Here is a 12,553-nt window from a genome sequence, read left to right as displayed (position 1 = left end):
TGCCAAGCCCTGTCTCCACAAATGAACCAATATCCCTTAGGCAATTGCCGTGGATATAGGTCAGCCTCAGGAAGCACATCCCAACTGTTTGAAGAATTGCACCAAAAACTCAAATTTCTATATGCAAAGTAATGAGGAGTAACATTGAAATTTGGAGGATCACCTTTTTGCCAAGCATTTGCTATGAAGGTAAAGCAAAAATCCATTGTCAAAGAACAAAGGATTTCTAATTCTTGGGGTTCAGAAGCTGCCCTAGGAAGTTTTTTGGCCCAAATGTTCCAATTCACTGTGGGATTGTTCCCATTGTCAATTTCATCTGGCTTACCATTGGATTGTTTTTTGACTAAAGGCAACTCTTTTACTGACACACCAACTAGACAGGTTGAGAAAGGTTTTTCTGGTTCCGAATTAGACAAACATATGGTATCTGAGCCGGCTGCCTTGGCTAAGGTCACCCAAACATTAGTTTTCGGTTGTTCCACAGGCAAATCTGCACGACAAAAGGAAATTATAACCCACCAATACCAACATACAACTTGCATTTGCTTCATCTTATCCATGAGCTAAGTTTTGGCAGAATCCTTACATATATATCAATTTTTAAAATTTTGCTTTCAACAAAAACAAAAACCTAAACTTTTGCCAAAAATCAGCTCTACAAAACAAACATTTGACATACAATTGACACACTTATAAATAACATTAACACAAAGTCAGAATTTGCAGGTTCCACCGATGCACAAGGAACGTCAGGCGTGACCCGGGATCCCTCTGCTTGGCTCACATCTGCGTACTTGCTTCCTCGGTTCTGGGCTCGTCAACACGTTCTGGGGTGCAATATGGTTTGACGTTCTTGGCGGGGACCCACCTAATTCCAGCACCTGTAGAGACAGAAGCATACCCTTTGCCCCAGGTTATTAATCAGAAAGGACCTTCAATTTGTCCAGATTCAGGGTTTCTAATTAAAACAGGTGGATTTTCTTTCAGTTTTGCCTGAGTGTTATTTGAAAAATGCCTAAAAATTGGTGGATCAGGTTCTGCAAATGAACTGTTTAGGAAATTAAAAACATACAAAGCTTTGTTTAGTCTCATCTGAGGTGTGACCTCTGCTCCCCCTCTCTGTTGATCTAAAATGCGTTTTAGTGTTTGATGTGCCTTTTCAATAATTGCTTGGCTTGTGGGAGAGTGAGGAATACCAAAGATGTGACGAACACCCTATTCTTTTAGAAATGTGGCTAATTTTTGAGATATGTATGCGGGACTATTGTCAGTTTTTACTTCTTGGGGTACACCCAATGAAGCAAAAGCTTGCAGAAAATGATGACAGGCGTGATTGCCTGTTTCACCTGTGTGAAGAGAAGCAAACATTGCACCAGAGAACGTGTCTACTGAAACATGAATGTTTTTAAATTTGCCAAAGGAAGGGTATTTAGTGATATCTGTTTGCCATAACTGCAGGCTTTGCAAACCTCGTGGATTGACTGCTCCTGTGGAAACAGGAGGTTGCACAAGCTGACAGTCAGGGCAAGTATTGATGATAGCTTTAGCTTGACTTTTAGTAATTTGAAACATTCACACAAGTGCTTGTGCGTTTTGGTGAAAAAAGGCATGACTCAGTTTTGCTTGTTCAAAAATGTTTGGCAAAGTGTTTGAAATGACCATCGTCAGTTTGTCCGCTCTCGCGTTTCCTTCCACTAAAAATCCAGGAAGAGAAGAATGAGCCCTGATGTGAGAAACAAAATATGGATTAGTTCTATATTGCAAAGTTGTATAAAGACATGAAAGCCAACAATATAAAGTATCATTACTAACATCTTTTAAAATTGACCCTTCTAATCTCCTAACTACATTAGCAACATAAGCAGAATCTGTTATCAAGTTAAGAGGTTGAGGAAAGAGCTGAAAAGCTCGAACCACAGCAGCAAGCTCAACAATCTGAGGTGACCCTTCTACTATTTGAATGTCTGACTCCCAAGCATTAGTTTTTTGGTTCAACCAAGTTACGACCGATTTGTGACTTTTGCCAGAGCCATCAGTGAAGAGAGTGACTGCATTCAAAGGTTCTTCACTTAATTTAGGTTTTTCTCCAAAACTCAATTTTGCCTGCAATAGTTTGTGAGATGGGTAGTGAACAGAACAAGCACCTGGGAAGCCCAAGAAAGCATACTGTAAATCATCAGAATTTTGCATTGCCCAATTAAGATAGTCTTTTTTCAATGGCAAATAGATAACTGCAAATTCTTGGCCTGCTAAAGTTAACAATCTGGTTCTGGCCTTAATTACAATTTGTGCAATCATTTCTAAGACTGTGAAAATTGTCTTTGGAGACCTGTAGGGAAGAAAAATCCATTCTATGATCAACAAAGGATCAGGCTCAGAAGGGTCCCACTGAAAAATGAGACCACAAAGTTGCATTTTTTCTCCTAAAACTGCAAAAAAGAAAGGTTTTTCAGGAATGCAGCGATGAGCTTGTCTTCTTTGGAGAGCTTCTGTGATCTTATCGAGTGCAGCACGAGCTTCAGGGGTTAAGGTTCTTGGGGAAGTGATGTCGCAGCTTCCTCTTAGCAGATTGAGAAGTGGACTCAGTTCATCGTTGGTGATTCCCAAAACAGGTCTGACCCAGTTGATTTCTCCCAAGAGTTGTTGCAAGTCTTGCAGGTTATTGACACTGGTCCGGATCTGTATCTTCTGCGGTGTTATTGTCGTTTCAGTCATCTTCCATCCCAGATACTTCCAGGGTGGAACTTCCTGGATTTTTGTTGTAGAAATTTCAAGTCTAGCCTTTTGGATTTCAGCAACAACACAAGCACGGGTTTGCTCCATCTCTTCCTGCGTTGAAGCTGTGATGAGCAAATCATCCATGTAGTGTAGAATCATGGATTTTGGAAATTTCTGTCGAGCAGGAGACAAAGCTTGGGCGACGAAATATTGACAAATTATAGGTGAGTTCTTCATCCCTTGTGGCAGTGATTTCCAATGATATCTCTGCACGGGTTCTGTTCGATTGATGACAGGAACTGAAAAAGCAAATCTTGGAGCATCATCAGGATGAAGTGGAATGTGGAAAAAACAGTCCTTTAAATCAATGACGACGAGAGGCCAGTGTCTTGGGATCATTGATAAAGAAGGCAGTCCAGGTTGAAGAGGACCCATGTCTTCGATCACCTCATTGATCTTCCTCAGGTCATGAAGCAACCTCCAGGAGTCTGATGTTTTCTTGTGGATGACGAAGACTGGTGAATTCCAGGGACTGTTTGTTGGGACGATGTCACCCTGCTGTAATTGTTCCTTTACCAATTTATTAAGGATATTTAATTTTTTCTCTGTCAAAGGCCATTGATCAATCCATATAGGATGATCAGTTTTCTAGGTAATCTTTAAAGTGACAGGTTTCAACGTGGCTGTCATTACACTTCCAGTTTCGCTCCCCACTGGGAAAGAACGTCTCTTCCCCAGACGGTGAGAGGCTTCTGAACAACAAAAGGACGCACCGCGGCAGTCTTTCCTTCAGGACCTGTAATGTTAATCATGGATGCACTTTGCAGACACACAGTAGCACCTCCAATCCCAGTGAGAGAACCTGAAGGAGCTACTAAATTCCAGTCATTAGGCCAAAACATGTGAGAAATTACAGTGACATCTGCACCAGTATCTGGCATGCCTGTAACATAAATCGTTTTACCACAGTGAGTCAGGCTACAAGTTAATTGAGGTCGGTCACGGTCTGAACATTGCACCCAAAAGACCTCTGGACCTGAGGTACTAGAAGGTACAGACATGATTGAATTCTTTGGAAAATTGTTTTGCTTGTGGGTATTCACAGGAAACAGAAATGCAATAGCAATAGGTGTTTTTGGAGGAATTACCATAGGAACTTCAAGTGCAAGAGCTAAAATTTTTAGCTCTTCATTAGAGTTTACTGAAACAACAGTAGGAAGAATTGAGAGTCCAAGAAATTTGTTATTGACTTTGCCTAAAATTAAAAATTCTTGCCCCTGCTGAAAAGGATTGACAATTCCAGTAGGAATGTTCACCCAGCATAAATTGTTTAATAGAGGAATTAATTTTGAGGAGGCCAATTCGATTCTTGTGCTTGAGGATATTGAGCTGGAATCGTTTGTGGATTGGTTGATTGAGGCACAAATGACTGAGGTACCATTACCATTTGAGTGGGTACCTGGTTGCCAGGGGGTACCACTACTTGTGTCTGAACGCGGTGGTAATGCGCGCTGTTTTTGAAGTTTAACGACAGAGGCTTGCCATCGATATCAAAAAGAGAGTGACAATGCTTAGCAAGATGCCTCCCTTTTCGGCATCGAGGGCAGACAGAAAGTTGTGTTGGTGGAAATATTTTCGCAGGACAATCCTTTTTAACATGATTTGGTTTACCACAAGGAAAGCAACAAGACCTTTTATCAGATTCCAACTGTGCAGTGTTAACAGAATTTTCCCCAAGCTTTTTTTCTAAAAACTCTTCAAATTTATCCATTCGTTTTGCCAAATTATCTTCTAATGTTTTTTCTAACGTATTGACCTGTAAATTTGCAAGGTGTTGTGATCCACCTATTCTGCTGCATGCTGTTAACATCTGCACAACAGTTGGAGGCTGATCAGGCAAAGCTAAAATAATTTTTCTACATTCATCATTAGCATTTACAAAAGCAAGGTTTTGAACAATATAAGAACGAGCTTTTTCATCTGGACATTGCCTTTCAACTGCTTGGGTTAGTCTATCCAAAAAAGAACCATAGGATTCTGTTTCACCTTGTTTAATCAAGGTATAAGAATTTACATGTGTGCCAGCTGGCTCTACTGAAAATAAGGCTTCCTTAGCAGCATCTTTAATATCAGCTAATACAGACCGAGGCAAATCTACTGCTTGATTTTCTGCTCTGTGGTAAGGTGGATCGCCTGCTAATTGAACAACATCTAAATCTGCATGATCAGTATTTGCATATTTTTCAACCAACTTATTAAGAAGTTTTTTCCATTGTAATTCCCATAGAAGGTATTGTGAATTGGTTAAAATCAGTGAAGCTATATTTCGACAATCAGCAGGGACTAAATAGTGAGAATTAAAAGTACTTTTCAACACACTATTAAAATAAGGAGAAGAGAACCCACTTTCTTTCAAAGCCTGACGTAATTCCTTTATATCATGGTGAGAGAGACTTTCATATCTAGGGTTAACATCATTATGACCATATCTTACAGGTAATGCAAGGAGTTGTTTCTTTGAATCCAAATCTTTTTCTAATTGTTGATTAATATTAGACCAGTCCGGCAGCTTTAAAGGAGGATCAGGGTTAGAATTGACAGTTTCACTGACAGTGGTTGTTCCAGGAACCCTGCCAGTGTCCGAATTCTTGGCAGGGACGTTGCTGTAGCAACGAACTTTCCCAGGAGTTCTGCCAGGATGGGCGGGAGAACACACCTCCGAATTCCTAGCAGAGACACTTGAACAACAAGCCTCTCCTGGAGCCCTGCCCAGAGGGACAGAGGCGGGCTCAACCATGGACCACGCCCCCTCCGGAGCCCTCCCAAGAGGGGCCGGGGAGGAATTGTATTCTCTGGATTGTGGAAAAAATCCAAAATTTGTGTCAGCTTGGCTACTTGTCCTTGAATTTTTATCTTTGATAATTTCTAAAACCTTACTGCATGTTTCACACTGTCTCCCTGCCAGCGAGGACTCAGCTGGAGGGTTACTAACATTAGACTGCAGGTTTGAAATGCTATTTTTTCCTTCACCAACAAATGAGACAGATTTCAAATCCCTCAAAATCTCAGTCGACGCCTCAACAGGGACCTTTCGAAAATCTCCTACTTTCTTTTCAAACCCCTGGCTGTCAACTGCTGCCTCTATCTTTTCCCCTGCCCTGTTCTCTGAAGGCAGAGTCACAGCTACAGCTATTTCATCCTCTGTACCAAAAGCTTGGCGAGCCATAGAAAAACCTGGCAGAGGCTTAACAGAACAATTCACTAGAAAAGGATTTTTCGAAAGACAACACACACAGCCCGCCTGAATCAAACCCAAAGGGGTGTCTGCATGAGAAGAGGAAACAGTGTCAGGAGTGACCCCCACAGTTCCCCGACCAGGCAAAACAGATCCCAAGCCCATCTCGGCTAACCCTGCTTGTACAGTTTCAGAACATGCAATTCCTTTATCACGAAACCTCGGCAAATTTTCATCCACCACCTTCACGCGGCTCGCACCCACCCCCGAACAGAACTCGCGCACATTCTCATTCCCGGAATGCAACAAAATTTCCGAACAACTTTCCCGACACGGCAAAAGTTCATTTTTTCCCAGAGGGAGGGGCGAAGAACTGCTCTCAGCTGCAGAAACGCTGACAAGCCTGGAAGAAACAGGGGACGCAACCCGAGATGGAAGCTGTTCCGGTTCGCCGTCTCCGGAAGACATGACACTGGACGCTTTGGAAGGAAAGGAACTTGGAGTGGAACCCGAAACTTCCACAGAAAAGGACAGTGACTCGGTATTACGTGGATTTAAAGCATCTGAACAAGATATTTTGTTCTGTTGTTTGGAAATGTCTGTATTACCATCAGTTTGTTTAAAACACTCTAACAAAGCCCTGGAAACAGGCATGAATTTGTATATAGTTTCGTCCTTTTTGAGAGAGAACAGATTATAGATTTTCCAGTTTATTTGATCCCAAAAAACAAAGGTAAAAGCAGACTGCAAGTCTATATTTTGAGTGTTCGCTTTTACCCAGACTAATAAGTCTTTCAGTTCATTTTTTGTGATATCTGAACGTCCTTTATCTTGTAACATTTTCTCAAGCTGGTAAAAAACGTCCCATTCTGTTTTAGATAAATGATTTTTCATTTTCGTCACCCAGGAAGCCCCTAGAAAAAGATTACTTACAAAGACATCAGATGTAGAAGGCGAAGGGATGAAGTATTCCTCCTGGGTCTCCGGCGCCCGAGTTTATCCAAGATTTTCTTTTTTATTCTAGTCTAAAGTCCTCCTCACAAAGGGGCACCATTTGACGCCGGCAAATATTTACAGACACGAACGGAATGGGACCACACCTGAACAGCGTCGTGAGCTGTTTATTTAAGAAGCATCAGTCTCATTACATGGCTATGGCAATGGATCGATGCGAGCAGCTCGCTACCAAGACAGAAGGCCAAGGAAACTTAATGTTACAACATATTATAAGATAATTTCAGACCTAGTTTCAGCCAATTACATAGAGCAAAAGCATATTGATAGTCGTTCTATCCAACCACATGAAGCACACGTAGCTTTGGTTAAAACAATAGCAACTTTTTCTCTCATACAATGGTTCATTTATAAAAGACAAAGCACAGAGCCCTATTCATATTTAACCTTCTAAATATTTACTAAAATATACCTTTTTGCAACTTAGAAAGCCAAACTACATAGCTTTATTGTTCTATTTCCCATGTCTTCGCTACTGCTGATATTTCTTTTCTGCTGCTTAAGCATTTCACTATCCTTACTGTCTCTGCGGCCTTTCTTTTTCCCACCTTTCCTAAAATCCTCTAATCCCATGGATTCCCACAGATTTGTCTTTCTTTGCCAGCAATTTGCTGCACTTGGGCTGTGGCGGCACCAGGAAAGTGCCGGCTCTGGGCATGGGTGGTGCCATCAAACACCAGGTCTTGGCAATGACTGTCTTGGCACCAGGAAATTGCTGGGTTTTGTCTTCTTTTTCCAAAAGATTGCTGCACTTGGGCTGTGCTAGAACTGGGAAATGTCCAGATCTGGGAACTGGCAGTGCCAGCAAACACCACATTTCAGCAAGGACTGGATCTGAACCCCTCCCTCCCTGAGGTGCCCTCACCTTCCCCAAATCCCTGCCACTTTACCTCAGGCCTCCACAAATTGGCCACACCCCACCACACCCTGCTCCATCCCATCCCATCCCATCCCATCCCATCCCATCCCATCCCATCCCATCCCATCCCATCCCATCCCATCCCATCCCATCCCATCCCATCCCATCCCATCCCATCCCTCTTGGGCAGGAAGCCCCATCCCACCAGGCCTTGGACGCTTCCAGGGATTCAGGGGCAGCTGCAGCTTCTGGGGCCAACCTGTGCCAGGTCCTGACCTCCCTTCCAGGGACCAATTCCATCCTCACATCCCATCTCACCCTGTTCTCGGGTATTGCCAAGCCATTCCCTGTGTCCTGTCCCTGCAGGCTCTTAGCATCAGTCTCTCTTGGCCAGCAATTGCTGCTCCTCCCTGCTGTGGGGCAGAAGCTGCAAGTTGATTTTCTCCCTGTGGCACCGGCCCTGAGCTAGGGCCAGCACCTTTCCCCGCAGCTCTGCGGCTGCTGCCTCACTTCCACCCAGCCCAGCTGACATAGCTCACAGCTCCCCGTGCCTCCCCCTCCCAAGGGGCAGCCCAGGGGCAGCTTCCACCTCTGCCCTGGGAGAGCACGCACAGCACCCGAGGGAGTGCCTGGGACTGGGCCAGGACAGCTCCAGGCTGCAGATCAGCAAAAGTTTCTTCCCCTGCAGGGAGCTCTGCCTACAGGCCAGGCTCTCCAGGGAATGCTCATGGCCCCAAGGCTGCTGAGCTTCAGGAGCCTTTGGACACTGCTCCCAGGGATGCCCAGACTGCCATTGTTGGGCTGTCTGTGCAGAGCCAGGGGCTGCACTCCATGATTGCTCTGGCTTTCCCTCCCAGCTCAGCCCCTTCTGCAATTCTCACCCTTGGCCTCAGCCCTTGTGTCCTCACAGACATGGCTAAAGCTCATGTGGCCAGGCCAGCAGGAAGGAAGCCCCAGCATTCCCCTGTCTGCGACACCCCAGCAGTGACAGCCCCAACCTTCTGCCCCTGGAGACACTCCAAGGGAAGCATCCAGGGCCACGTCCAGTGAACGCAACTGAGTGGCCACTGCCCACCCTGGCCTGGGCTGATGTGGATTCCTCTGCACACAGCTCGGGGAAAATCCCCCTGGCCACCTGCACAGTACCACAGACAAGTGTCACATACAACTACAGAGCTCTGCCCAGAGCTAACAGGGAAAGTTCATTAAAAAGAAAAACAGCACCCACAAAAAGACAACTCTGCCCCCAGCAGAGCTGCTGCCTCCTTCCCTAGTTCCACCTGCACACACACAGGACCTGAAACTGCAAGCAATGAGCATTCCTTGGGCACACCTGCAGCAGAAGCAGCTTGGGGACAGCCTTGCAGCAGGATTCTTTCTCATCCCAGTGACCAAGGCCCCTTGGCAGGCAACTTGAGGGCCCTTGGAAAGGGCAAGGGCCAGAGCCTCAGCCCACAGGGGAGAAAAGGGCTCTGAACTGCCCGCCCCTGGCACATAAACCCTTCTTCCAGGCTGCTTCCCACACAGGATTCTTCCGGGCTACTGCATAAAGTTAGGAGTCGGCTCTGGCTTCTCCATGTTCTGTGTCCTAAAGCTGCCTGAGAGAAGATATTTAGGGTCAGCTCCTGTGCCCCAATCCCTCCGGGCGCAGGACACAGCTTTGGGAAGGGCTTTGTGTGCTGAGACTTGGCTGCAGCCAAGGAAAGCTCCTGTCTCAGGGTCACCTTTGCTGTTCAGCCAGACCCCCAAAATGCTCCAGGGGCACGAAACTGCTGCATCTGGGCTGTACCAGTGCTGACAAATGCCAGGCCTGCAGGTGCTGGCAATTTGCTGGGTCTGGAGTCCTGGCACCAGCAAATGACCAGATCTGGGTGGTGCCTGTGCCGGCAATGGGATATGGCCAGATTTTGGCTTTCTGTGCTGGCAAATTGCTGCACTTGGGCTGTGCTGGCACCAGGAAATTACCCAATCTGGGAACTGGCAGTGCCAGCAAACACCATATTTCAGGCTCCAGGTACTGGGAAGGACTGAATCAGGACCACTCCCTCCCTCCCTCCCTCCCTCCCTCCCTCCCTCCCTCCCTCCCTCCCTCCCTCCCTCCCTCCCTCCCTCCCTCCCTCCCTCCCTCCCTCCCTCCCTCCCTCCCTCCCTCCCTCCCTCCCTCCCTCCCTCCCTCCCTCCCTCCCTCCCTCCCTCCCTCCCTCCCTCCCTCCCTCGTGAGGTGCCCTCACCCTCCCAAAATCCCTGCCACTTCACCTCAGCACTCCACAACTTGACACCTTTACCTCATCCTTACCAATTTCCCTGTAACCTCCCACAAGACACTTCCATGCCTCAAAAATGCTACAAGCAGCACAAGCCTCCCCAAAAATCTCCTGCTGTCCCTCCCTCTAGTGCCCCACTCCAAAAGCCCAAACCACTCCATCCCCCTTATCCAATCCCCACCCCTCCCAAATTTCATACCATCCCCATAGTGCCATTCCCACCCTATACCACCCCACCCCAGCACAGCCCAGAACACCCCACCAATCCCCAACCACCACTCCCACCTCGCCCCATCCCATCCCATCCCATCCCATCCCATCCCATCCCATCCCATCCCATCCCATCCCATCCCATCCCATCCCATCCCATCCCATCCCATCCTCCTTGGGCAGGAAGCCCCGTCCCACCAGGCCTTGGGTCCTTCCAGGTGTGCCAGGGGTTTTGGGAAAATCAGAGGGTTTTGGGAAAGCTGAAAAGGCAGGCCTCAGCAACAGCAGAGCTGTGGTTAGAGCTAAGCAGTAGCCATAAGATTTGCCTGAAGAAAAGTTATGTGAGATGTAGAATGTAAGGACAAATGGAACAATGGTCTGTGTATTAGCGCTTGGCTAGAAAAACTCCCAAAGCTACAGAAAAGAATATCTCGCAAGATGTTAGGAAGTTCTAGGCTTAATAATGGGGCTCTGTGTATTGTATTTTAATGCTTACAAGCATGTATTGCATTTGAAATAAGCGAGTTGTAACATTGAGTTCTTTGTCCTTTGCCGAGGACGTGAGCTGCTGGCATCTTCCCATTGTCATAACTATGTAATGAGAGTGATGCTGGAAAATAAACAGCTTGAGACGCGTTCCTCAGCAGTCCCGTCCCGTTCATGATTTGTACATAGACCCCCAGCGGGCAATAAATGGTGCCCATGTGAGGACTTATATTAGAGGAATATAAAAAATATAAAAGAGGACCGTGGACAGTGCTATTGCCAGAGGCCCAGGCTGTTAAAATTAGCAACGGATCATCCCCTTCGTCATCTGTAGCTGCTATGTTTGTAAGTAGTAAATAGCCACTTTAGGGGCTCCTGGGCAATGAGATGGAACCATTTATCTAAAGCAGAATGGGATGTCTTTTGCCAGCTTCAGACAATTTTACGGGATAACCACTAATTTCTAAACTGCAAAAGAAAGCAGAAGAGAAGAAAATGAAGAGCTTTGGGTGCAGTAAGATTAGACATGTTCAGAGTCAGTGTCACTTAGCAACAATGAAAAAGTTGTGTTCCATCCGCAAAAAAGAAAACCACAGTACTAAAGAATGTTGTTTCCAGGGAAACGCTTTTTGGAGCACGCCCCCCTGCACGACAACACAAGCTCGAAGAAATGCATGGATAGCTCAGCCTCCAGTGAAGGAGGAGGAGGAGGATTATGCACACTCAAATCAGCCACTTCTGGAAGCGCGGGAGTGGACTTGGAAACAGCAGCAGACGTTACCATCACGGACTCTACTGTACACCTGATAGATACTAATGTAAAAAGACCCTTGAAGAATGGACTTAGTGCTTTTCTGTTAGGGACATCATCTGCTAGCAAAAAAGGACTGGATATAATTCCTGAGGTTATTGATGCAGACTATCAAGGGGTTATTAAAATCATGGTTAAGACATTTTTCACTCCTGTATCTATCCCCAAAAGTTCATGAATTGCTCAACCTGTTCCTTTGAAGTCTTGTGTCCCCTGTACAGGCTTCAAGGAGCGGGGAACAAGAAATTTTGGCTCCACAGGTAAACCAGAAGTATATTAAGCTATGGACATCACAAGAGGTAAACCAGACAAACAGGTAGCCTTGACACATCCTCATGGTGATTCTATTTCTAAGACACTCATAATTAACAGTGGAGCAGAGTAACCATCATTTGAAATGCAATATGGCCTAAAAATTGGGCATTGATAAGTCCTACCTTAGGTATTGAAGGAATTAGAGAAACTCAGGCAACTCAGTCAAGCAGAGAAGTGATTACTTTCACTTTCCCAGATGGAGTGTACCTACAAGACCCTATGTCATACAAACTCCCAGAAATTTATTAAGTCTCCTTGAAAGAAATCTATTAAGCCGGCTAAAAGCAACCATTGTTACACAGCCTTTTTAGCAGTGGCCCCTGGAGGGCAGCCAATCCTCAAAATTAGCTAGACTACTAATACACCTGTGTGAATTGATCAGTGACCACTTTCAAAAGATAAGCTGCTAATAATCCAACAATTAGTGCAAAAACAGCTTAAAGCAAGACACATAAAGCCATCTACTAGCCCTTGGAACACCCCAGTTTTGCCATCCCAAAAAAGAATGAGAAATGGAGATTGCTACATGATTTACATGCCATTAATACAGTAATGCTAAGTATGAGCACCTTGCAACCTGGTCTTCAATCTCCTACTATGATACCTGAGTCATAAAATCTGTTAATCATTGATCTTAAGGA

The 12,553-nt window shown here is 45.5% G+C and overlaps 1 long non-coding RNA gene across 1 annotated transcript; it reads right to left on the bottom strand.

The window, feature by feature from the left end:
* Positions 1-350: 350 nt before the first annotated feature.
* Positions 351-7,023, bottom strand: LOC135287490 (uncharacterized). The gene is made up of 2 exons (XR_010351162.1): positions 6,887-7,023; positions 351-881 (listed from the first exon to the last, which is right to left on the bottom strand). It is a non-coding gene; the product is annotated as an uncharacterized LOC135287490 (long non-coding RNA).
* Between the last annotated feature and the right edge of the window lie 5,530 nt (positions 7,024-12,553).

This window comes from Passer domesticus, chromosome 29 (assembly GCF_036417665.1).
Source record: "Passer domesticus isolate bPasDom1 chromosome 29, bPasDom1.hap1, whole genome shotgun sequence".
Classification (NCBI taxonomy): Eukaryota; Metazoa; Chordata; class Aves; order Passeriformes; family Passeridae; genus Passer; species Passer domesticus.
Note: the sequence above shows the minus strand (reverse complement) of the source record. Positions and strands in the feature narration are given on the sequence as shown.